This window comes from Sus scrofa, chromosome 1 (genome assembly GCF_054392235.1).
Source record: "Sus scrofa isolate SSC_HxYL_T2T_F1_AM1 chromosome 1, Sscrofa_HxYL_maternal_Yorkshire_Landrace_v2.0, whole genome shotgun sequence".
NCBI classification, from domain to species: Eukaryota; Metazoa; Chordata; class Mammalia; order Artiodactyla; family Suidae; genus Sus; species Sus scrofa.
The window spans coordinates 80,875,655-80,901,838 of NC_139383.1; the positions used below are offsets into that span (position 1 = coordinate 80,875,655).

The 26,184-nt window shown below is 36.4% G+C and overlaps 1 protein-coding gene across 12 annotated transcripts in view; it reads left to right on the forward strand.

The window, feature by feature from the left end:
* The window catches only part of LOC146406165 (uncharacterized), an 888,277-nt gene that overhangs the window by 457,690 nt on the left and 404,403 nt on the right, over positions 1 to 26,184 (forward strand). For 2 of the 12 annotated variants that reach the window (XM_084963680.1, XM_084963674.1), the window contains one exon: positions 26,021 to 26,106. The exons of the other annotated variants lie outside the window; for them this stretch is intronic. The gene's annotated coding sequence lies outside the window, so the exon portion shown is untranslated. The remainder of the gene's footprint in view (positions 1 to 26,020; positions 26,107 to 26,184) is intronic. 12 annotated transcript variants of the gene reach the window in all.

The following is a 26,184-nucleotide window of genomic DNA, read 5'->3' on the forward strand; positions in this document are numbered from 1 at the left end:
CTTGGCTATTGTATATAGTGCTGCAATGAGCATTGGAGTACATGTGTCTTTTCAAGTCATGGTTTTCTCTGGATAGATGCCCAGGAGTGGGATTGCTGGATATAATGATAATTCTATTTTTAGTTTTCTGAGGTATCTCCATACTGTTTTCCACAGTGGTTGCACCAATTTACAATCCCACCAACAGTGTAAAAGGGTTCCCTTTTCTCCACACCCTCTCTAACATTTATTGTTTGTAGACTTTTGGATGATGGCCATTCTGGCTGGTGTAAGGTGGTACCTCATAGTAGTTTTGATTTGCATTTCTCTAATAATGAGTGATACTGAACATCTTATCATGTGTTTTTTGGCCGTCTGTATGTCTTCTTTGCAGAATTGTCTGTTTTGATCTTCTGCGCATTTTTTGATGGGGTTGTTTGTTTTTTTGGTATAGAGCTACAGGAGGTGTTTATAAATTATGGAGCTTAATCCCTTGTCAGTCGATTCACTTGCAAAGATTTTCTCCCATTCTGTGGGTTGTCTTTTTGTTTTGTTTAGGGTTTCCTTTGCTTTGCAAAATGTTTTAAGTTTAATTAGGTCCCATTTGTTTATTTTTGTTTTTATTGTTATTACTCTAAGAGGTGGATCTGAGAAGGTATTGCTGTGGTTTATGTTGGAGAGTGTTCATCCTGTGTTTTCCTCTAAAAGTTTTATAGTATCAGGTCTTATATTTAGGTCTTTAATCTATTTTGAGTTTATTTTTGTGTATGGTGTTAGAGAGTGTCCTAATTTCATTCTTTTACATGTAACTCTCCAGTTTTCTCAGCACCACTTTGAAGGGACTATCTTTTCCCCATTGTATATTTTTATCTACTTTGTCATAGATTAATTGACAAAGTGTTTAGTTCTGGGCTTTCTATCCTGTTCCACTGATCTGTATGTCTGTTTTTATGACAGTACCATACTGTTTTGATGACTGTAGCTTTATAGTATAGTCTAAAGTCAGAAAGCCTATTTCTCCAGTTCCATTTTTCTTTCTCAGGATGGCTTTGGCTATTCTCGGTCTTTTGTGCTTCAAAATAAACTTTAAAATATTTTGTTCTAGTTCTGTGAAATATGTCCTTGGTACTTTGATAGGGATTGCTTTGAGTCTGTAGATTGCCTTGGGTATTATTATCCATTTTTAAATAGTATTTTGTTCTCTGGAAATTATATTAAGAGAAAACACTGCAAGAGTTCCCCATTGTGGCTCAGTAAGTTAAAAACCCAACCAGTATCCATGAGCATGTGGTTTGATCCCTGGCCTTGCTCAGTTAGTTAAGGATCTGGCATTGCTGTGGCTGTGGTGACCTCTAGCCTGGGAATTTCCATATGCCACAGGTATGGCCCTAAAAAAGCAAAAACAAACAAACAAAAAAACCCACTTCAGACTATTGCCTAAACTTCCTATATTTAGCTGAAATAACTTAGCATGAGTCTGATGACTTGTGATTAACTGTATCTTACTTTTAGCCTTAAATTATTACCTGAATAGTTATTCATAACAATTATCCAGAAATGATCCAATCATAATTTATCACCACAAAGCTATTTTCCCACAAAAATCAACAAAATTTATTTGGCTATTCTTGAACTTAATATAGAACTCATATTATCAATGACTGAATCTATCAAAATCTTAAAGTATATTTGTATTTTTTATAAAAGAAGTATAATATTTCTGGATTTTTAATAACTATTTTATTTATTTATTTTATGTATTTTTTATTATTATTATTATTATTTGTCTTTTTGCCATTTCTTGGGCTGCTCCCATGGCATATGGAGGTTCCCAGGCTAGGGGTCTAATCGGAGCTGTAACTGCCAGCCTATTCCACAGCCACAGCAACGCGGGATCCGAGCCGGGTCTGCGACCTACACCACAGCTCAGGGCAACACAGGATCGTTAACCCACTGAGCAAGGGCAGGGATCGAACCCGCAACCTCATGGTTCCTAGTCAGATTCGTTATCCACTGCGCCATGACGGGAACTCCTCCAATAACTATTTTATTTTTAAAACTTCCCAAAGTTTATATTTATTTGCATCATATCGGTACTCTAACTGAAGATATTTACAATGGTAAGAATTTTAATATCAATAATTTCAATAAAATTAAACAAAAGCAAGTATTTTAACATCTTTGGTAAGATAGGAATAATAGCATCTAGTTTGAAGGTTTAGAGCAGAACTAGAACACAATACAGGTAAAAAGCCATTGGCAAAGTAAGCAACCAATAAATATCTTCTATTACATTATGGACAAGCATGGTCAGATATTTCAGTCCTGGAGAATGGCATAGTTTCTCTTTCTCTGGAGAACCTTGACTAATACACTAATAAAGTAGAAATATACTATGATACACTCTGATAGTTCTGTGATTAATAAGGACAAGAGTGGAAGTTGATAAACACATAAAATATGTATTTTCTAAAATGTTTTTTACTCAGGGCACTAGTTTTACAAGGTAAGAAAAAAACCTTCTCCATCATAAGAAACCAGCCAGGCCACTGGAAGGATTACTTATGCTAGAAAACAAATCAAGAACCTGGGCATTTCCCTAATCTATGTCCTGCTCTGTTCATCTGCTTCATCCCTTTCCCTATGCAGTTCGGCTGCTCTGTTCTCTGAGCACAGAAGCAAATGGACTTGATTTCATTATTTATGTACTCACACAATCCAAATGGCCCATCCTGGGTTATATTCCAGTTTGTATACAGTGGGTTGCAAGGTATTTTGTCCTGTTCCCTGCTCCTCTTGTTGTGGGATAGGTAGTGAAAGAGGTGGTTTTGAAGTGGGCAGACCCTGCAATCAATGTCCACTTAAGTTTCACTTGCAGCCCTGGAAGCCTAGCCTCCCTATGTCCACTATCTAAATGTATATATACCCCAAACCTAGGATGCTGAGGTTTGACCCTTATGATCTTTCCATGTCATATATCTACGTAAATGATATTGTTTAAAGTTCATTTGACTTATCTGTGTGAATACTGCTATTTAGAGCAACAAATAATTGATGTTTCTTTCCCTCTTCTTCTCTGAGTTCATGATTACCTACTTCCCTATGACATACTTATATATTCTCTCTTTTGAACCATTTTCTCCATTGCTGCAAATATGTATATCAAGTCATTGCTTGGCTTTGGAGATATGTTCTGTTGGCTCCCTCCTTGTTTCTTCATGTCTGACTTCTTACAAATAAACTGAGGTTACTAAGAATCATTATATTTCAGAGCCCTGCCCAATATGCTCATTTCTTTTTACCATTTCAAATGCAATAATGGAAACACCCATGTCTCAGCATTTTCAGAATATCCTAGCTTCGTTTTAATTCTTACATCTCAGAGGAAAGAATACATTCACCTCACTGAACTTGAAACAGGGGATACTGTGTAAAATGGTTGAGAAAAAAATTAAACCTATAGCCTTTTTCATCTTCTGGGTCCAGTAGTGGACTTTCCCTTGTTTCTAGAAGGCAGTAGGCCAAGTTCAGTTAGTCAGAGACTTAGTTTCTTGGGCACTGATGTTTTTTCCTGATAGTATTCTGTATCTGGTCAGTCAAATATATAATTTAAATGTTTTTGTCATAAGGATTTTACCAAATGTTCTGACTCTGGTGTGCTGAGTGTGCCAGCTCTGAATGTAGACTCCCCTGGTAACCCTTAGGGCTGACTCTGAAAAAGCCATGGTGCCAGCAGGGGAGGCCATTTATATTCCTGATGTCTAATCCACTAAGCTGCTTTTAGGCTTTAGATCCGTTTCTTTAACACCCCAACAAACCATCCCACTAAAGCACCAAGTGTGGCTTTTAAACACAACACACTCCAATAATGGCAAATGCACAGAGTTAGAGATTGGCAATGCATATTTATACGTCCAGGAACCAGATACTATCAAATAATGAATCTATCCCTTAATCAGTAAATTGTCAGTATAGCCCTTTCCTATTTACTAGTTTATTTTTAATTCTGCCTATAACTGTATTTTAAAATCATGGCAGCAGATTTGAGTAGAACTAGGGATAAAATATTAGCATACATGGACTGAGTGTTTTCTGTGTTTGTCTACTACAGCATGAGATTCAGTAACTCCTCAGAAAGCAGCAAAAGATCTGCCTAATACATGAATCACAAGTTAACACATTCAGACCCAGAGGCTTTTTATGTGTCAGGGTTTGCAACACTACTAGTCTAGTTTGTTGACTCCAAATGTTCTTGTCAGTTTTCCCCTCATTTTTGATCTATAAGATCTATACTGATTCTTATTTATTTATTTATTTTTTGAACACTTATTTATTTATTTTTTATTGTTATTTCCCCAGTACAATTTTTCTTTTTTATCATTTATTTATATATATATATATTTTTTTTTTTAAATAAGTGAGCCTTGAAAAGACTTCGGTTTTATTGCAAATTTAGTATTGAAAATCAGATGTGATTTAAGAAATGTCTTTGTAGATAAAATATTCTGTTTTTCTCAGGAAAGTTATAAGTTCACTAAGCTTCTTTGAACCATACACTGTTATGTTTAAGAGTGACTGATTTAGTACTTGCTAGTTCACTCCATCCTTCAATAGTTGTTACATATTGAGTCCCCTTTGTTTTCAGTTTTATTTATAGCAGTAATAATTGGCATAGTCTTGGGCCTTAATTTTAGCAACTATTGAATTCACAATATGATATAAATATCGATATTGTTAGTGAAATAGTAGATCAATTTTTATCAACTCTAAGCATTTAATTTTAAGTCCATAATGCTTTATTCAGGCTTTACAAGTTAGTACTAATTTAGAAATTATCTGCAAATCAATTTAATAAGGAAACCAAGCTCATATTTTTATGTACTTACTATAATTATAAAGTAAAAGAAGCTGGCAAACCCATATGTCATCATAACTACATATTAGACATGGTTACATAAAATATTGCTTCAGAGACATAATTTACTGTGAAAGATCAATGATGAGCGCATGAAAGCTTGGCAAATATATGGCTTTAATTAATAATCAATAATAATGATAACAACAATAATAAATTTTCCTTCACAGTAGTCTTTCCCAAAGGTATGTGGAAACTTAAGTAAGAATAGATTAACTTTAGAGAAGACAGTGCTCTTTGCCTGTATATGCTTTCAAAGAAATAAAAGAAAATATGACCATTTTATGTATAGGAATAGCATCGTGTTTACGTATCGAAATTTTAAAGCATCTCTACATACATCAGTAGTAATCCATTCATGACATAATCATATTGGGGTAGTTATACTGGCATAAATTAATGTGCAAGGTGACTAAAAGTGAATTTTCCTTTTGTGATGCTGTACAAAAGAAAAAAAAATACTTTGTGGCATAATACTTTATCTTTTTTGCATTTGAAGAAACCAAGCTGATTTTTATAAACACTGAAAATACTCAACTCTTTCCACCTATTTATTATTTCAAGAGCTTTGCTTTAGTTCACAGAATTTTAGGAACTTTTAGTGACATAGAAGCAACTGATATTTTGATTTGAAAGAGTTTAAGCTTTTATTAAATAAATAATGTATAATTTTTCTGGAAAAATAAGATTTATAGATAACAAAGATTTAAATTAAATTTTAAATTAATTTAAGTTAAAAATAAAAGATTTTGCTATCTTGTCACCTAAAAATATATCTAGTAAATTGTTTTTATATTTTTCTAGGCTCTTTCAAAGAACTTTTAAATTTTTTAACCACAAATGTAGGTATAATATGCATATTGTTTTATAATTTTAATTGGAATTATATTGGAAACATTATTGTAATTCTAGAGGATTTTGAAATACATATGGAAAGTACATTTTGAGTAGTATATTATAATTCAATATAGTAGATTTTGCACTGTGTGACCCCTTTTTTTCACTGAAAATGTAAGACAGTTATTTTAGTCACTATTCTGAATTCCTTATAAAAATCTAAATGAAAATACTTTTATTTGGTTTATTTGTTTTTGTCTGTAACTTTACACAGAATATAAAATATCAGTAAAATGTTTTTTACGAGTTAGCTAAATAAAAAACACTTTTAGCCCATTTCTTTTATTTTTTTATTTTTTAGCATACTACTTTCTAAGGTAATATGAAGAGAGAATATTTCTTTGAATTTACCTGTTGGTTTTACTAATATTCAGGTTCTTTTATTTTTCTTACACTCAATCACCATCAGAAATGTTAAGAAAAAAAAAAAAAAAGCTGCTTTTCCATGTGTTACTTGAGTATATACCTACTAAGAACTTTGAAATTTGTATTGTCTTAAATGGTTTAAGGTTTGAATATTTTGAGATAAAATGAGGAGATCCTGAATTTTAAAACATAATTAATCCTAAGAAAGGTGTTAATGAGTTTAAATGCAATGTTTCATTTATTATATTTCCATTCATTTATTAAACAAATATAGCTAATACCCCTACAACATGCCAAACACTAGAAATAAGGCTGTAAAAAAAGATGGATGTATTTTCTGTCTAGAGAGGATTCTGAGAGAGGCATACAGACAGGTGAATTGAAATGTGTAACACTGTGAAAGGAAAGAACTGGGTTATTTAAACTAGATGCAAGTAAGATTAAGGAAAGGAGTCCTTGAGGAAGAGGCTTTAATGCTGGATCAGAGGTATTTGCCAGGCAAAAATGTGGAAAAGAAAGCACGTGTTGGGGAGAGAACTTCAAGTGTGGACACCCAGAGAACAAAGGATTGATTTGTAGAAGAACGCCAAGGTGGCAGAAGGACCAAATGACTGAGTGTAAATGAGGAGCGCTTATTGTTGAAGTAGAGTTCCAAATAGGGACCAGATCACACAAGGCCTCATAAGCTGTGAACAGGGCATTGACTTTATCAAAAGGGCTATAAAGGACTGTGAGAGGGTTTGAAGGGAAGTGATATGGCCAGGTTGGAATGTTCTAACAATGACTGGGATTCAATATAGATGATAGATGGGAGTGGGACGAATTAAAGAAGGACGATTAGGATGGTTATTAGGTTCAGTAGCCCAGTATGTAAAAAATGGTGATGAGCGATGTCATAGTGACATTGCAGATGTAAATAAGTGGATCACCTTGCATGCTGAGGGACGGTAGATAAGAAGGATTCCAGATGGTACCCAGGCCTTTCATCTGATGTCCTGCATAGATGGTAATGTCTTTTGCATAAAATTCTAAAAGGAGGAAAGGACCAGAAAATTGCATAAAGTTTAGTCATATATTCATGGCATCATCTTTGACTGAAATAGTGATTTAATTGTAGCAACATTTGCCATATCGAAATATTGTTATTAACTTAATTATTTAATTGCCGGTAGATTTGATTGTGTTTAATTTGTAAATCATTTTGTTTTACAAATGAGTTATTGCCCAGCTTTGTAGGGCAAGAGCCGAAGCTGTGGCAGAGAGACTGCTCGGTGGGAGTTATGGCTGTGAAGGAACAGAGACTCTGCCAGACACTTAGCCAGGCAGATGCCACAGGGGAATCTGAAGGTGGAGTAAGGGAGAATAAATACCCTGGACTTTCTCCTTACCAGCCTTCTGCTCTACTTTGGCACCTTCGATTGGCTGAAATCTAGGGAAGCCACATGGCAAGAAGGCCCAGGCGATGTAGTTCATTCACATCGATAAGTTTCTTGTGGCTCAGAGATCACAGAAAATAGAAAATGGGAAAAGGGTCATACGATGAAAAGCACGCAAGCAAAGTAGTATCTGTTGAACTCATCTGGAGGAAAAAATTTGCCTCTACACTTCTAGGTTTTCTGGCTGGTCTAGGAATGGAATGGGGGCCTGGGACTTTGAAGGGGTGGAGGAGGGTAATTCACTGGATGATAAAAGGAGCAGAGGTTCAGTAATCAGATGTTTGCAAATAGGTCTTTCAGATAAAAAGCTATCTCTGAGAATTGCTCTCCTTCTAGGCCTCGCCCCCTAAACTCTTTCAGGCAGTTAGAGAGGTAAAAGTTTTTCTTGAGTCTGCTGGGTTATAACTGCCTTCAGCTCAAAATAATCCACTTGCCCATGTGGCACATTTCAGGGTAATATATTCTGCTCCCCTTCAACACCAACCATGTATTCATTTTTTTAATGGTATACTGAAAGTTTTTAGTTACTAAAAGTAGAAAGCAATACCATGACTTAAGTAATTTATAGTTAAGTTGCAAAATAGTCACACAAGTATTTAAATGACATTACGGGTTAAAGGATTTTTTAAAAAAAATACGTGCAGAGGTGTTAATGAGATGTACAAAATATGTCAGAACGAGGATCAGCACACAATATGATTTCCCTTGGGCATTGCACAGTCATAGGAAAAATGCCATACATTTCTAAAAACAGAAATTATTTAAACAGTAGTATGAAATATGGTATATTCTCTGCACCAATTTTCCCAGAAGAGCAGGGGTATGTTTAATGCATTTTTATTGCTACTAGCCACAATTTTTTCTCCTTAGACAAGTTGTCATTGTTAAGATGGAGCCTATTTGCATGCAGTGTGCGAACAGAATATCACCTCGGCCTGGCTGTGCCCTGCCCTCTATTGAAAGTGCTTAATTTTCTGGCTCATCCATCTAGATTCTTTGTCAAGTGAAAATTCTTAAGTTCTACATAGGAAGAAGGCTGAGGGGGAATAAATGGTTTATTCCATGCCAAGTTTTAAATAAATGATCACAAATGGATATTTTTCAGTTAGTAATGTTCCATTTCTCTCAAAATCATTGAGTGATAACTACCTAGTTCTACATAAGTTCACAGTTGATTGAAGCTGTAAGTTACAATCTAATGTGTATTATCCTCACTGAGCTACTTAAATGAGACTGACTCATTTAATAAATATATAATCATCATATAGAAAATGTTCAGACAAAAGTTACCTTTGATACTTTATTTTGAATTTCTGATACCTTTCTTCACTTCTAAGAATTTAGCATTTCAGGTGCCAAGCTGGAGTGAGAAGGTTTGACATATTTGACATAACCGTATGAATATGTGCTGATAGGTTAATACTATTTCACTGCTGCTTTGTAAAAACAAAATTTCCCCACTGAGAATTTCCAGTAAATATTCAACCCAGTCTTAGAGCAAAAGTGGATACCTCATGCGTGAACAGTATTTTAAGTTCATAATGTCATACCAGGTACTTCATCAATTAATCTTCATAACATAACTCTGGGAAACAGTTATCTTAATTCTATTTTAAAGATGAGAGTAACTGATAGTGAAATTAAGTGACTTGTTCCAAATCACACAGGATTTAAACTCCAAGGTTATTTTCTTGCAACTACCCCAGCTACCCTAAAACTTGTCCTTACCGCATGAGTGAACTAAGAATAAAATTGATACTAACAAAAATAACTGAAATCAAAAGTAATTTCAAAATATGCTTGTCTCTTGTTAGAATGCAAAGCTGTTATATTGGAAAACATACTTGGAATTAGAAAATAACCTGAGTTCAAGTCATAGATCTGCCCACCTAGTGAATGGTAGATTTTGAGGAAATCTCTTCCCTTTGTCAATGGGGTTTTCTCATCACGGTAACAAAAATTATAATATCTATCTATCAGATTTATTTAGAGGGTAAAATTAAATAATACCTTAAAATACCAAAAATGAAATAGGCTCAATATTTATTTTTCATTTTCATTTTATTTTTATTTTTTAATAGTTATTTTCCCAATATAATTTTTTTTTCCTACTCTACATCATGGTGACCCAGTTATACATACATATACACATTGTATTTTCTCATACTATCATGCTCCATCATAAGTGACTGGACATAGTCGCCAGTGCTACACAGCAGGATCTCAATGATAATCCATTCCAAAGGCAATAGTTTGCATCTATTAACACCAAGCTCCCCAACGACACCACTCCCTCTCCTCCCTATTGCAACCACAAGTCTATTCTCCAAGTCCATGATTTTCTTTTCTGTGGAAAGGTTCATTTGTGCCTTATATTAGATTCCAGACATAAGTGATATCATATGGTATTTGTCTTTCTCTTTCTGACTGACTTCACTCAGTATGAGGGTCTCTAGTTCCATGATGTTGCTGTAAATGGCATTATTTCATTTTTTATGGCTGAGTAGTATTCCATTGTGTATATATATATATACAGAAATTCTTCCTAATCCAATCATCTGTCAATGGACATTTGGGTGTTTCCATGTATTAGCTACTGCGAATAGAGCTGCAATGAACATGAGGATCAATGTGTCTTTTTTAAGGAAAGTTTTGTCTGGATATATGCCCAAGAGTGGGATTGCTGGGTCATATGGTAGTTCTATGTATAGATTTCTAAGGTATCTCCATACTGATTTCCATAGTGGTTGTACCAGCCTACATTCCCACCAACAGTGAAGGAGGGTTCCCTTTTCTCCACGCCCCCTCCAGCATTTGTTATTTGTGGACTTATTAATGATGGCCATTCTGACTGGTGTGAGGTGGTAGTTTTGATTTGCATTTCTCTAATAAACAGGGATGTGGAGCATTTTTTCATGTGCTTGTTGGCCATCAGTGTATCTTCCTTGGAAAAATGTCTATTCAGATTTTTTGCCTACTTTTCAATTGGGTTGTTGGCTTTTTTGCTGTTGAGTCATATAATTTGTCTGTATATTCTAGAGATTAAGCCCTTGTCAGTTGCATTGTTTGAAACTATTTTCTCCCATTCTGTAAGTTGTCTTTTTGTTTTCTTTTTGGTTTCCTCTGCTGTGCAAAATATTGTCAGTTTGATTAGGTCTAATTGGTTCATTTTTGCTTTTATTCTTGTTGCTTTGGGAGACTGGCCTGAGAAAAACATTTGTCAGGTTGATGTCAGAAAATGTTTTGCCTATGTTCTCTTCCAGGAGTTTGATGGTGTCTTGTCTTAGGTCTTTAAGCTATTTTGAGTTTATTTTGGTGCATGGTGTTAGGGTGTGTTCTAGTTTCATTGATTTGCATGCAGCTGTCCAGGTTTCCCAGCAATCCTTGCTGAAAAGACTGTCTTTTTCCCATTTTACGTTCTTGCCTCCTTTGTTGAAGATTAATTGACTGTAGATATCTGGGTTTATTTCTGGGTTCTCTATTCTGTTCCATTGGTCTGTCTGTTTTGGTACCAGTACCACACTGTCTTGATGACTGGTTTTGTAATATTGCCTGAACTCTGGAAGAGTCGTGCTTCCTGCTTGTTTTTTGTTTCTCAGGATTGCTTTGGCAAGTCTGGGTCTTTTTTGCTTCCACATAAATTTTTGGATTTTTTGTTCTAGTTCTGTGAAAAATATCCTGGGTAATTTGATAGGGATTAAATTGAATCTGTAGATTGCTTTGGGTAGAATTATCATTTTTACAATATTAATTTTTCCAACCCAGGAGCATGGAGTATCTTTCCATTTCTTTACATCTTCTTTAATTTCCTTGATTAATGTTTTATAGTTTTAAGCATATAAGTCCTTTACCTCCTTGGTCAGGTGTATTCCCAGGTATTTGACTTTTTGGGGTGCAATTTTAAAAGGTATTGTATTTTTGTATTCCTTTTCTACTATTTCATTGTTAGTATGCAGATATGCAACTGCTTTCTGGATGTTTATCATATTCTGCTACCTAGCTGTATTTGTTGATTAGTTCAAGTAGTCTTTAGGGTTTTCTGTATATAGTATCATGTCATCTGCATACAGTGACAGTTTTAACTCTTCTCTTCCTATTTGGATGCCTTTTATTTCTTTTGTTTGTCTGATTGCTGTGGCTAGGACTTCCAATACTATGTTGAATAGCAGTGGTGAGAGTGGGCATCCCTGTCTTGTTCCAGATTTTAGTGGGAAGGCTTTCAGCTTTTCTCCATTGAGTATTATATTTACTGTGGGTTTGTCATAAATGGCTTTGATTATTTTAAAGTATGTTCCCTCTATACCCACTTTGGTAAGAGTTTTTATCGTGAACGGATGTTGGACTTTGTCAAATGCTTTTTGTTCATCTATTGAGATGATCGTGTGGTTTTTTACTTTTCCTTTGTTAATGTGGTATATGACGTTGATTGATTTGTGTATGTTGAACCGTCCTTGTGCACCTGGGATGAATCCCACTTGGTCATGATGTATCATCTTTTTTATATGTTGTTGAATTCAGATGGCTAGAATTTTGTTGAGAATTTTGTTGCGTCTATATTCATCAAAGATATTGGCTTATAGTTTTCTTTTTTGGTGGTATCTTTGTCTGGTTTGGGAATTAGGGTGATGGTGGCATCATAGAATGTCTTTGTAAGTGTTCCTTCTTCTTCAACCTTTTGAAAAAGTTTAAGGAGGATGGGTATAACTTCCTCTTTGTATGTTTGATAGAATTCACCTCTGAAGCCATCTGATCCTGGACTTTTCTTTGTAGGGAGTGTTTTTATGACATATTCAATTTCATTTCTAGTGATCGGTCTGTTCAGTTGATCTATTTCTTCTTGATTCAGTTTTGGCAGGCTGTAAGTCTCTAGAAAGTTGTCCATTTCTTCCAGGTTGTCTAATTTGTTGGCATAGTATTTGTTGTTCATAGTATTGTCTTATGGTTTTTTGTATTTCTGTAGTATCTGTTGTGACTTCTCCTTTTTCATTTCTGATTTTATTTATTTGGGTTTTTTCTCACCTCTTATTGGTGAGTCTAGCCAGAGGTTTGTCAATCTTGTTTACCTATTCAAAGAACCAGCTCTTGCCTTTATTGACTTCTTCTATTGTTTTTTGAATCTCTATTTTATTATTTCCTCTTTGATCTTTATGATTTCCTTCCTTCCACTGAATTTGGATTTTGTTTGTTCTTCTTTTTCTAATTCATTTAGGTGGTGGGTTAAGTTTTTGATTTGAGATTCTTCTTCTTTTTTGAGGAAGGCCTGTATCGCTGTGAATTTCCCTCTGAGCACTGCTTTTATGGCATCCCATAGAATTTGAGTGGTTGTGTCTTCATTATCATTTGTCTCGAGGTATTTTTTAATTTCCTTCTTGATTTCCTCATTGACCCATGGGTTTTTCAGTAGCATGTTGTTTAGTCTCCATGTCATCAGTTTTTTCTCATTTCTTTTCCTGTGGCTGATTTCTAATTTCATGCCATTGTGGTCAGAGAAGATACATGAAATAATTTCTGTACTCTTAAATTTGTTGCAGTTAGCTTTGTGCCTCAGTATGTGATCAATTCTTGAGAATGTTCCATGTGCACTTGAGAAGAATGTATATTCTGATTTTTTTGGATGTAATGTCCTGAAAATGTTGATTAAGTCTAACCTTTCTATTGTGTCCTTTAGTATCTCTGCTGCCTTATTGATTTTCTGTCTAGAGGATTTGTCCATTGATGTGAGTGGGGTGTTAATACCTCCTACTAAGATTGTATTCCCATTGATTTCTCCTTTTATGTCTGTTAGTATTTGTTGTAGGTATCTGGGTGCTCCTGTATGAGGGGCATATATATTTATAATTGTAATATCCTCTTCTTGAATGGATCCTTTAACTATTAAATAGTGTCCTTCTTTGTCTGTCTTTATGGCCTTGATTTTAAAGTCTATTTTGTCTGATATGAGTATTGCAACTCCTGCTTTCCTGTCTGGTCCATTGGCATGAAATATCTTTTTCCATTCCCCCCACTTTCAATCTCTATGTGTCCTTTGCTCTAAGATGAGTTTCGTGTATGCAGCAGATTGAAGGTTTTTGCTTTTTTATCCAGCCTGCCACTCTGTGTCTTTTGATTGGAGTATTCAGTCCATTGACATTTAAGGTGATTATTGATAGATATGAATTTATTGCCATTTTAAACCTTGTTTTCCCATTGATTCTATGTTTCTCTTATTTTCTTTTTTGGGTTGGATGGTTTCCATTTATTTTATACTTGAGTACTTTTCTTTTCAGTTTTTGTGAATGTAATGTTTGGTTGATTTGTGGTTGCCCTGTTTTTTTAAGCAATTAAGCCTTTCCTATATCTGCTTGCTTTTGCCTGATAGTCATATAGGCTCAGACACATCATTAAAATAAAAAAAGAAGCTACATTTTCTTACTTTCCTTTCCCACATGGTATGATTTTGATGGCTTTTTTTTTTTTTTTTAAACATCTTCATGTTTAGATCTGTATGCTGGCTTATTTAAGTGATTGCTTTCCAATTGTGGTTTCCTCCATCCTAATTCTTATTTTTCTCTTTTCTCTCTCTCTCTCTTTTTAATTTAGAGAAGCCCTTTCAGTATTTCTTTTAGAATGGTTGTAGTATTACTGTACTCTTTTAGCTTTTGTTTGTTGGAGAAATTCTTTATTTCTCCTTCTATTTTATATGATATTCTTGCTGGATAGCGTATTCTAGGTTGCAAATTTTTCCTTTCAGCACTTTAAATATATCTTGCCACTCCCTTATGACCTGTGGTGTTTCTGTAGAGAAATCAGATGATAGCCTTATGGGGGTTCCCTTATAATTAATGCTTTGCTTTTCATTTGCTGCCTTTTTATCTTTAATTTTTGCCATTTTATTATAATATGTCTTGGTGTGGGCCTATTTGGGTTCAGCTTGTTTGGGGCCCTCTGTGCTTCCTGTACCTTGATATCAGTAGGCTTTATATTTGGAAAGTTTTCAGCCATAATTTCTTCAAATATATTTTCAATCTCCTTTTCTTCTTCTTTTGCTTCTGGAATTCCTGTTATGACTATATTGGCCCACTTTATATTATCCCATAGGTCTCTTACTCTGCTTTCATGTTTCTTCATTTGGTTTTCTGTCTGCTGATCTGATTGGGTGATTGTCATTATTTTATCTTCCACATCACTAATTTGTTCCTCTGCATTATTCATTCTGCTCTTTATTGCCTTAAGCTCAATTTGTATCTCTGCAAATGAATTTTATAGTTTTTCTTGGCTCCTCCTTATATTTTCTAGTTCCTTTCTAAAGGATCTGCAACTGTTCATATCGTCTCTTAATTCCTTCAGTATTTTCACTGTCTCCCTTTTGGACTCAATGTCTGTCAGACTGCAAAGATCTGTTTCATTGTTGTCTGCTTTAGGTGAATTCTCCTGTTCCTTTAACTGGGAATGGTTTCTGTGCTTCTTCATCTTGCTTGTGTTTTTCTTTTTCTGTGAGTTAAGGGAGGCCCAACTGTAGTCTTGTAAGACTACTTCTATGCAAGAATACCCCTTTGTATTTTTGTGGGGATTACTATTTATTTTTAGTGTGGGAGTTTGAATATCTGCTGTCTCTTTCTTCGACATGAGCAGGCTGTTATCCCCAGGATGCTCAGTGTGTTTTCAGGGAGAAGGAGGCAATGGGTAGGGCCATCAGTCAGTGCCTGGTCGTTGGGCTCTCAATAGCAGCAAGGACCTGCAGGAAGGTGGCACAGCCTACTCCTAGTTGCAGGGCCCTGGGAAGTGGTAATAAGCTCTAGGCAGATCTTCAAGTTGACCAGAGCATTTGGCAGTAGTAACAGCAGGGTGCATGAGTTCCCAGGGGAGTGAGAGCAACAACAACTTGTGTTTCATTGCAATGCCCTCCTCTGAAGTGATTGGAACTGCAGCTGGTGCCTGTTCAGGGACCCCTATTGGGAGGAGGCCATGTCCATCTCTAGAGTCAGTGACAACTGTTGTGGTTTGCCCCCACCACCTGTAGACCATGTATGAGGCAACCTGTCTCACTTAGCCCATATATGAGGTGTTATAAAGGGTGCTCCTAGTTGCAGGATCCTGGGAAGTGACAGAAATTAGATATGTGGGTATTGCCTGGAATGTTTGGCAGTGGTAGCAGCAGGGTGGGTGTGTTTCCAGGGGTGTGAGAGCACCAACAGGTGGTTTTTGGTCACAATTCCCTCCTCTCTGGTGCCCTTTAGGTGAATGGGGCTGCAAGTGATTTTTCTTCATGTATCTCCAATGGTAGTGGGTCATGCCCACCTCTGGAATCAGGAATAACTGTGGCGATTTGCCCCTGTTGCCTGCAGACCATGCAAGAAGCACCCTGTCCCACTTAGCCCATGCAGGAGGTGCTGCACCAGTTGCTCCTAGTTTTAGGGTCTTGGGAGGGGACAGTGACCAAGTCACCCAGAGCTATTTGGCAGTAGCAGCTGCAGGGTGGGTGTGTTCTCAGGAGAGTGAGAACAATAGCGTATGATGCTTGGTTGCAATGCCCTCTTTTTTCCTTTTTTGGAAACCCCTGAGGTGACTGGTGGAGCCCACTCATAGGCCCCCAGTGGTGGAAAGCCACGCCTCCCTCTGGCCTCTGAGATGACCACCTCAGTCTGTCCCTGCCACCTGTGGATCGTGCAAGAGGCACCATGTTGCACTTGGCCCCATTATGCCCTTAGCCCACACAGTAGGTGCATGGCCACCAGTAGCCTGCACAAGAAGCACCTAATCTCCCTTAAACAAGAAAGAGGCTTCTGGCCCACCATAGCCTCTACAGAGCTGCCCCACCCTCTAAGCCTGCAGGCATGTGCACCCTCCGGAGCAGGGAGGTTCCTATGGCGGCCTGCCCATCCTCCTCTCCCCTTCCCAGCAATGGCGCTTTGCCTCTCCTGCAAGTCCAGACCTTCTCCTGGGTTCCCTCTGCTGTGGCGTTCCCCTTCTTAGCCCATGGCGCACTGCTCCTTAGCCCCTCATGCCATCCCCAGTTCTCTCCCAGGGGCTGACCTCCAGAGCCTGAGTCTCAGTGCCCAGCCCCCGCCTGAGCATTTCAGGCTGTGGTATCTGGGCTGGTGGTTCAGATGATCTGTGCAGCTCTCTGCTTTGCTGTTCTCAGTCCAGCTGCTACAGTTTTCTTGGCAACTTTGAGGTCCTGCCAACTCAGCTGATCTTTCCTCAGTTAGGTGGCTTCCCAGGAGATGGGTTCCTTTTCTCTTCCACAGCTCCCTCTTGGGAATGCTAGTCCCATCCTGATTCCTTTTCTCTCTCTTTTTTTCTTTTGTTCTTCCCAGTTATGTCAAGAGTTTCTTGTCCTTTTTGGAGGTTTAAGTTCTGCCAGCATTCAGTTGATTTTCTGTGCAAGTAGTTTTATATGTAGATGTGTTTTTTTGATGTGTTTGTGGGAGAAAGTGAGTGTGACGTCTTCCTCTTTTGCCATCTTCCTCTGCCTCCTGGCTCAATATTTATTACCCCTCTTCAATGTCCTTTTTCATGCAAATGTTTGTAAAGTTGTCTATTCACGGGCTTTATGAATTACTAAATTAGCCTAATTAGGGACAAGGATAATGAACAAAATTGATCCCAGAGCTTGATTGTTTTTCCATACCTTGGAGCCATTTTTACTTTTGGTATAATATATAACAAGCCCTTCCAAGGACAATAGATTCCAAATTATGTTTCTGATATTTGGAGATATCAGGAAATGTTACTATCTAACTTATAGGATTTTTGAAGCTGTAGGTAAGAAACTGGTCCTTAACATGGCCAAAATAACCATTGCCACTCATTCAAAGTCCATGTAGGGAGAAAGTAAAGTGGAGTGATTTTATTTTTATTTATTTTTTTGGCTTTTTGGCTTTTCTAGGGCCACACCCGTGGCATATGGAGGTTCCCAGGCTAGCGGTTTAATCGGAGCTGGAGCCGACGGCCTGCGCCAGAGCCACGGCAATGCTGGATCCGAGCTGGATCTGTGACCTACACCACAGCTCACAGCAACGCTGGATCCTTAACCCACTGAGCAAGGCCAGGGATTGAACCCGAAACCTCATGGTTCCTAGTCAGATTTGTTAACCACTGAGCCACGATGGGAACTCCCTAAAGTGGTGTGCTTTTGATGCTTCAGTACCGACGACTGCATAAGTTGTTTTTGTGACCATTGACTGATATTTTAACCAGTCTTGTTATAATATAACAAGGTAGATAGGAATGCTGATAACTCTAAGTATCTAAAAGCATTACATTGTGTGCAGGAGGTCATGAGGAGAAGAATTTGTATTTCCTTTTTCTTTTGATTTATTTCATTTCTTATTTTCGTCCACATTTGCATTGGGATCAATATTCACCAAGCTAAAAATATAATTATAAGAATCATTAGCTATTAGAATTAGCTTGTGTTGCAAGAAATGAATAGATAACTAATGAGTGATCTGACTTGTGATGAAATATCTATAATGCCTCTGAATTCTTTATAAAATATAAAATCCGCAATTAAAGTAATAAATAATTAAGGCATATACACCTATATTTTATCCTTTCAGAAGGTATTTTTGAAATCTTTTCATATATGTATAGTAATGAGTACTGGTCATTACTTCTCTGAATCATGACATCTCTGTGTTTGGTAACAAAATATAGTGAATAAAGATAAAAATTAATAAAATTAATTTATAAAAATTAAATATCTAACTAGGAACTAGTGAACAGGACTTTGAGCTTGGCTTGACTGAATATAGAAAATAGGACTTTGAGCTTGGCTAGTGTGTTGTTTTTAGGTCATCTATGTATGATTGACTCCTAAGTAATCAAATTGAGACATCATTTATTTGGTACCAGTGATTAGAAATGTACTATTCTAGCCCCTATGGAGGATACAAGATAGACTGAAAGAGACAGAGAAAGGAAGAAAGAGACAGAAAGAGAGTATCTAAGTTACACAGAGTAAAGAAGAAAAATGCCGCTAGACTATGGACGGTCAGTGAGGAAAAAAGCTTGTTTGTGAACAGGAGGGTGACAAGCTTGTTTTGGAGACAGTAGAATTTACAGAAAGTCTACTAATACTTTCGTGAGAACAATGACCATGCATCCCAGTTTGCTGAGACAGATCCAGCATAATTACTGCTAATACCCTCTTTCATTTTTAAAATTATACTGGCTTACACCAAAATTTTTATTGTAACTTGAGGTGTAGAGAATTTTTGAAATGTGTTTCTTTTCAGGGCTTGCATTACTGCTGTGTTCTCTGAACAACAACAAAAAAGATTTCCTTTCTATTTTGGAGCCCATATTACTATGATTTTTAAAATAGCTAAACATTTTAAAGTGAAATCAGTGACATAATTGAAAGTATTAGCAATTTTATTGGCTCTTGCTGCATATATGAATTTTTTTTAATATTTTCTTCCTTTCTTACAATCAGGATAAACAGAAAAATCAATGTTGAATTTGTGGAGTTTAGAATAGTAGGGAAGATCTCTATATAAATCAATGATCGTATTATGTGAATTGAAGTATAGTTAAATGAACACTCCAAAAGTATAATGCATTCCTACTCAATCATGATTTTGAAAATTATAAAGGCACTCTGCATGAAAATTAAATATCTAACTCAGAACTAGAAACCTCGAGATTGTTCTGTGTGTCCTTGGGCCATAACCTTTATTCTCTAAGTTTAAGTTTCCTCATCTTTGAAATGACAGGGTTAATATTGATGATCATGAAGGTCTCTCCTGTCTCTAATGGACTCCTATTTGAAATTCAAATAGGTTAATATAAATTTTATTCTTGGTAGTGAAACTTCCTGAGGTGACTGCTTAAAATAATTGAGAAAGTAAAGGGTAAAAAGCTTCAAAAGAAATTATAGAAATATACCTGAAGGATGCAGTATTAAAGACTGGAACCAGTAGATAACAGAGGAAGACCTTATTTATTGGGACACATTTAATATGCCCTAATATATATACTTCTTGTTACATTACTCTTTTTTTTTTTTTTTTTTTTTTTAATGGCCACACCTGCAGCATATGGAAGTTCCCAGGTTAGGGGTAGAATCAGAGCTGCAGCTTCCAGCCTATGCCACAGTCACAGCAACGCAGGACCCCAGCCACATCTGTGACCTATGCCGCAGGTTGTAGTAATTGCCAGATTCTTAACCCAGGGAGCAAGGCCACGCCAGGCATCAAGCCCGCATCCTCACAGACACTAAGTTAGGTCCTTAACCTACTGAGCCACATAGGGAACTCCTGTTACTTTACTCTTAAAATATCAAGTTGCATCAGAGTCTGAAACAAACATCTAGATATTTTGAATGCCATCATAATGCTATAAAGCAGTGTTTTCAATTTCTGTTTCTCAAGCCGTAGGTCCGAAATATTGTACTGCTTTAGGTTGTATCTTTCTAGAAAGAGACTCTGGGCCAAGGATTTGAATACAGGTGGTTTATTAAAGATATGCTCCCAGGAGAATGCACTGGGAAGTGGAGAATGGGGAAGCAGGGAAGGGCACTTCCAGGTAGGGATGGAATTTAAGTTCCATCAGGTCTCAGACTCAGCTTAACCTACAGGGAAGTACACTTGAAAGTCTTCCCAGCAGAGGACCTGGACTTTTGTATTCCCACACCAGTCAGTCATTGGCTTTGAATGGGGAGGCGATGACAGATGCATGAGAATGAAAAGGGGTATAAACTTTCCTGCATTTCCAGTTCATCCAACTGGCAAGGCAGTTCTACTGCCCAAGAGTGATACTTCAAAGACATTTTCTAGTGAGGTATTTTAGCAGCAAGATAGGCAAAAGCCGGGGGAATGGGGCAAAGTGCTAGTAAAAGCATGTGAGGTTTTCTAGGTGGTACTTCAGAAATGTCCACTGCAGCCATCTACTTCCCAAACTCTTTCCATGGTCAAACTAACATGAGAAAACTTGAGTTTTCTGAGATTAATGATGCACAGTAGCATATTATAGCTCTTAATGAGTAATGCAATAAAGAAACTACTTTTTCCAATCCAGTATTTCCCAAATGCATTTGACTAATTTATCCGATAAGTACCATCTGGAAGTTGGTAGTTTTTTCAAAGGACTGCAAGAATTTTAAGTTAAAGAAGGAAATTTTAGTAATTCACAGCTTCTTTTTTTTCACCAAGTGGCGTCTAATAGCGCCCTCTAAGGTAGACCAGCTACCCATTAAAATACTTAGTAAGGCATTAGATGTACACAAACATACTCAAGTTAACAATAAGGCATGACTGTCAACACATTGTAATAAACTATCAGGAATTTCCTCTTAACTAAAGGGCCTGAGGGAATGGGATTGAAAAACAAAATTGATAGTTTATATGGCCTCTGCCTGCAATTTGTTAGCAGAGACAGTCTGCCTTTTGTTCCTCCATTCAAGATCTAATACCAATAGTAAAAGCAATTGACTGTCTACTTCCCAGCGGTAGACCACTGACTGAGGCAATGTGCAAACCTTAACCCCTTCATCTCATCCCTTGGTATAAATTTGCTTTTCGCATTTAGTCAAAATCTTCAGCACTGAGCAGAAAACCTGGCCAGGAAGAAAGAGTAATTGATGGTGACTCATTATATCCAAGGAGTGTAATAATACTTAAATCTACTACATATTTTCAGCTGTGTGGTATATGCCCAGTGTTAGGAACTTGTGTCATTTTACATAATTTCATAATCAACACCACCATCCTGAGAAGTGATTGATCATGGAAAACTGATTTAACAAGGCTGGGACACTTCCTCAAAGCATAAAACTAGAAAGGGGTAGGATGGAGATTTAAAAGTAGATTTACTGAATTCTCACTAGGCCATGCAAATTGGAGTTGAGGCTGTCAAGATTAGCTTTGTCACTGATGCATAATGAAAATTTTCGTAATTCAAAGTGCCCTACCTGTTTAGAGAAACATAAAGTTAGAAGGAAGAGAACAGCAGGATAAATCTGAAAGAGCTGCCTTCAGTAAAAGTGTTTTTCAAATCTGACTAGTATCCAGGTTTGATCCCTGCCCTTGCTCAGTAGGTCAGGGATCTGATGTTGCCATGAGCTGTGGTGTAGGTCACAGACCCGGCTTGGATCCAGCGTTGCTGTGGCTGTGGTATAGGCCAGCAGATTTACCTCTAATTAGACCCCTAGCCTGGGAAGCTCCATATGCCCTATGGACCGCCCTAAAAAGCAAAAAACAACCAACCAAAAAAACAGTGTTTTTAACAAAGTAAATTTATGGTAAAATTTAGAATCTCAGTTTTTTTGTTATTTTTTTTTTGTCGTTGTTGTTAGCCATCTGAAAGAAAAAAAATGACTAAGACTGAAATTAACAGATAGCAAAATTAAGGGTATTCATACATATTGTTTGTTGGCACACACAGGTTTTAGATATAGCTCTCACTTTCAACAAGAGTCATGCAGGCAAACATGGGACTATGAATTCATGTTGTAGAACAGAGGTAAGAGAACATCTTCCTGAAAACTCATAAACCCCTGAGAATGATTTCCTCTAAGAAGTAGAAGGAAATTATAAAACCCCGTTTGGTATGAAAGAATGGCTTCTATGAAAAAGAAAAAGAAATCACATATGGAAGGAGTAGGTAAAGATATAAAGCCCACAGAATTTTGTAAAGAGAGATGGTAACATAGAAAAGTTTGTAGGGAAATTAAAAATGCAAGAGCAGAATTAATACTGTCAAATGGCACCAGTATTGCACAAGAAAATACCTAAGGCACTCTTCCAAAGTCATTTTTCCAGAATATTCATAGGAAAACAAGATTAAAACAATGATAGAGAATATGATACATAAGGAGTCAGAAAGCAAAGATGTAAAAACCTAAGACTTATTAATGTCCTTGGAGATAATATCAAAATAATCACAGAAACATTAATATTAAACTGATTCATTCTTGGTCCATTACAGAATTCAGGGTACAGGTTTTTTAAAATGTTTCTATAAGATACACACACACACATATACACACATACAGAGATCTACATCTAGAAAGTACTTGAAACATTTTCAATGTTAATGACAAAGAAGAGCAAACTCCTATATTCAAGTAGAAAATTCTGCTTATCTCCAGAGTATAAATCATACTGCATGTAGTCTTCTCTTTTAGAACTTAAATCAATTTGGATAAAGAAAGTGTAATGTTTTGATAGAGATAACTTTGTAATTCAGTACATTTCATATCCAGCCAAGATATATTTTAAATGTGAATGCAATAACAAACATTTTCACTTAATACTTAGGATAAAATGCCTTTTTCACTTCTTACAGAAGTTATTTAGAATCATATTCCAATTGAATATGGAAACTCCAAATAAAAGTTTAAGACTTTGGAAGTTTAGGGAGAAAAGCTGACTATTTACCAAGCCACATCTTTTTGTACTGATCATTTGATTCAACCTGTAAGAAAACTGAGTAGTAGTCTCCTCTTTTCATGAATGAAACCTTAAACAAGGAATCCAATAAATTATTATCACTTGTGATGGGCATAAAATAATCCTGTTGTAAAATTCCCTCCCAAATCTTTTAGGAATAAACTCTCCCACAGATAGTTTTCATCATTTATAAATTCAAATAAAAGTGATTTCAACTATACTCTAGCACTGGAAGTTATTAAGCACACACACAGCTATTTCGAAGGCATGCAAAATGAAGCATATTAATAGTTAATCTTTTTGCTTTGGTGGAACTATGCATAATATTTTCACTTTTTCATTCTGTATTTTTTCAAATTTTCTATAATTATTAGGTTTACTTTAAAAAACAGATAATTCTCACATTAAAAAAAAAAAAAAGAGCAGAGTTCCCATTGTGGCTCAGCAGGTTAGGGACCCAACATTGTCTCTCTGAGGATGCAGGTTTGATTCCTGTCCTCACTCAGTGGGTTAAGGATCCAGCGTTATACAACTTTATACAAGCTGCGCTGTAGGTCACAGATGTGGCTCGAATCTGGTGTCGCCATGGCTGTGGCGTAGGCCAGCAGCTGTAGCTCCAATTTGACCCCTGGCCCAGGAACATCAATATGCCACAGGTACATCTATAAAAAGAAACAAACAAAAACAGCAAACAACTACACAAAACTTAATTTTGAAAAATCCAAAATAAAAAAAGAATAGCTTTAGATTTGGGGTTTATGGTTATTCTTGTAAATAATTTGGTAAAATATTGGTTTTCATTTCCCCAGTTTTCACTCAGTACAATAGAAGTGCTTCTACAGCAGAGAATATTCTAAAGATGTCCTTTCAAGATTCCCAACTTCTGGTTTATCAATCAAACACCATTCTAGGTACTGCTGTGAAGGAACTTACAAAATATCAGTAAGGTTACTACCAGTTGACTTTAAGATAGGGAGATTTTCTGGATTATATAGTTGGGCCCCCTCTACTCACAGGAGTCCTTTAAGAATGGAAGAAGCTGGCAGAAGGGAAAGGCAGAGAGTACTTAACGCAGGAAGAAGCAGGAGAAAGGATTAGGGTTCTCTCCAGCTTTGCTGGCTTTTAGGATGGAGGAGGCCATAATCCAAGGAATGTGTGCATCCTTTTCAAGATGAGAGCCACCACCTCTGACCTGTGTGCAGAAATGGAAAGGGGGCATCAGTCCTAGAGCTGCCCCAAACTGACTTCTGCAAAATATCTTGCTTAAGACTGGAAGCAGGTTCAGCCCTAGAGCATCCAGATAAATAAGGGAACCTGCCTGATACCACATCTGTGTCATTGGAAGCTCTTAAAGTCATACTCAGTCATACTGTAAGCACTCAGACTTCTGGGCTACAGAACTATGGATAAGAAATGGGTATTTTTAAAAATATTTTTTTATTAGACCAGTTTCGGGTTCAGAGTAAAATTCAGGGGAAGTACAGAGATTTTTCATATATCCCCTGCCCCATACATGAACAGCCTCCCTCACTGTCAACATCTTCTACCAGAGGGATACGTTTGTAACGACTGAGGAACCTACAGTGACACGTCATAATCTCCCGAAGTCCAAAGTTGATGTGAGGATTCACTCTTGGTGTTGTAAACTCTATGGATTTGGACAAATTTATAATCATATTTATCCACCATTATAGTACATTACACAAGAGTTTCACTGCCCTAAAACTCCTCTGTAAATGCCTATTCCTCTTTCAATTCCCTAACTCCTGATAATGTGTCTTTTTTTTTTTTTTTAAGCTGCTAAATTTGTGGTCATTTGTTATAGTGGCAATAGAAAATTAATATAGATCCCAGTCCTACTTGGAGGCTCTGTGTGAGCTTATAGTCTTTTACTTTATTTAGTTCTATTTTTTTTTTTTAAATTTATGGGTGCTTTTACATGGTACTTGCTAGAGAATTAAAGGTTAATCTGATAAACTAATTTAAATTAATGCAAAAGATATTTAAATAAGGGTGTTTGAAATTTGATCTAAAATGATGACTCTTGCTGGAAAATTCAGGCATATTACTGACTTTGTGGATATTTTACACAACTGTCTTATCATCTCTATGTACCAATACATAAGCACCACCATGTATTTACCTGAATGGGTTGAAATAGTTGTTCTAATTGGCAGTAGGAGCTTGAATGGCATAGTGTTTTATATCTGAAAGTGTCTAATCCTCTGAAAAGTAAAATTTTAACTGTTGTGTGATGATCAATATGTATTTTAGATACACAAGTTTATTAAAAAGTAACTATTGTTAATAGTTATTCCCATTGCCAGATAGCTGTGTTTCCTAAAGTTCATTTCTGGTTTACTTTAAAAAATCACTTCACCAGTATATTTGGAATGTGGTTTTATATGTAGAAATGTATGGATTGTGAAAATGAAAGTATGGCTAGAAGTTAAAAATACAATAAATAGGCCCCATAGAAAAATGCTTATAGACTTGAATTTATGGACATTATGTTTTCTAGTCTTTCAAACTTAATCATTGATTAGCACTGCCACCTGCATTCCTTTAATCTGTTAAAATGCAGCTGCCCATAAAAGCATTGTGACTAGATTCAGACTAAAGTAATTATACTCAATTCATTTAGCGTCTGTTCTAGAAGGTCATTTATAACATTGAAATTAGACAAGATTATACTAATTTCACAAGGATTTGCACAAGTCTTAATTTGCATATGTAAATTACCAGTGTGTGATCATCTAGACCAGCCTGTTCTGGGCTTCTATTTTTAAGGTCCATGTTTTCAGTTCATAGTATGATTCTAAATGCATCTATTGAGCTTTTATCTAAAGTCTGGTAATTCAGACACGCTTTTAATTAGTTTCCCAAATCACTTGAAAACTTTAAGCTGGCTGAATGGTTAGGGAAATCTTTTCAGTTGTTACCTCTATTGATATGTTACTGTAATATTATCACTGGGCTGAGGAAGAGATGGAGCCTTGTAGAGAACTCAGACACTTTGATCCTTAACTGACTTTGTCCCCCTGCCTCCTTAGATCTGTCTCCAGTCCTTAGTGGGATTTGAAGAGCTGAGTGGCAGAAGCAAATTTCAAAGGATCAGCATTACTACACATCAAAAACAGTAAGTGCTGCAATGCTACCTTGAGTCAAGCAGTGATGAAGTAAATTTAATTCAAATTTCAGCTAGATTTGAAGAGGC